Source organism: Primulina huaijiensis, unplaced genomic scaffold (genome assembly GCF_012295235.1).
Source record: "Primulina huaijiensis isolate GDHJ02 unplaced genomic scaffold, ASM1229523v2 scaffold203410, whole genome shotgun sequence".
Classification (NCBI taxonomy): Eukaryota; Viridiplantae; Streptophyta; class Magnoliopsida; order Lamiales; family Gesneriaceae; genus Primulina; species Primulina huaijiensis.
The window spans coordinates 1-770 of NW_027353236.1; the positions used below are offsets into that span (position 1 = coordinate 1).

The window sequence follows — 770 nt, forward strand, 5'->3', positions numbered from 1 at the left end:
GTTGATTGGTTTAGCCTCTCAGTTGACATTGCCAATCTGTCCCTTTGATTTGCAGAAGCCTGTTAAAATTTTGTTATTCTTGATAGATTGAATCCTAAGTGACCAATGGAATAGCTACAGGGACTGATGAAAACAATCAACAAAAGATCTAGAAAGATAAGGCACGTGAAATATGCATACCGTGTGTGCACCAGCCATTCCAGATTCTAAATCTTCATTAGAAGACTGATTAGAATTAAGCAGTGTCAATTTCTTCACTTCCCTTTTCAGCTTATTCAGATCGGCTTTATATTCCCTAAGCTTAGCAAGAAGTGAAGCTTTCAAGCTTGGCTGCAAACTTCGGGCCTCAAGATCCATTTTTCGAGTCTGGTAAAACAAACATATCAGCCTAGATGAACGCTAAATAAAATTGTTACTCAAAGAAACTAAATATTTGCAGCAACTTGAAAAATATGAAGCTTGAGTACTACCAGAACATCCGCATCATCCAATCCAGCTTGGAGTTCAGCAACCTCCTGTTTCTTTTTCTCTGCAGATCACAGTAACGTCATTACCATTCTCCACAAACCAGAAATAATAAAAAAAAATTCAAAAAGATAGTCGACCAGCATCGCCACAGTCAACAACTATTAGCAACCGAAAAAACAGAAATTTTAAATGCCAGCATGAGCATAGTTATAAATTAGCCCACACAGACTGCATTTAACAAATCTCTTTGAAGAGTAAACATTTTAGATGTCAACCATTGGCCTCTCATTTTTTAAAATATA

The 770-nt window shown here is 36.6% G+C and overlaps 1 long non-coding RNA gene across 1 annotated transcript; it reads right to left on the minus strand.

Annotated features, from left to right (window-relative positions):
- On the minus strand, positions 1–749 carry LOC140966255 (uncharacterized). The gene is made up of 3 exons (XR_012173292.1): positions 471–749; positions 181–366; positions 1–59 (listed from the first exon to the last, which is right to left on the minus strand). It is a non-coding gene; the product is annotated as an uncharacterized lncRNA (long non-coding RNA).
- Positions 750–770: the final 21 nt, after the last annotated feature.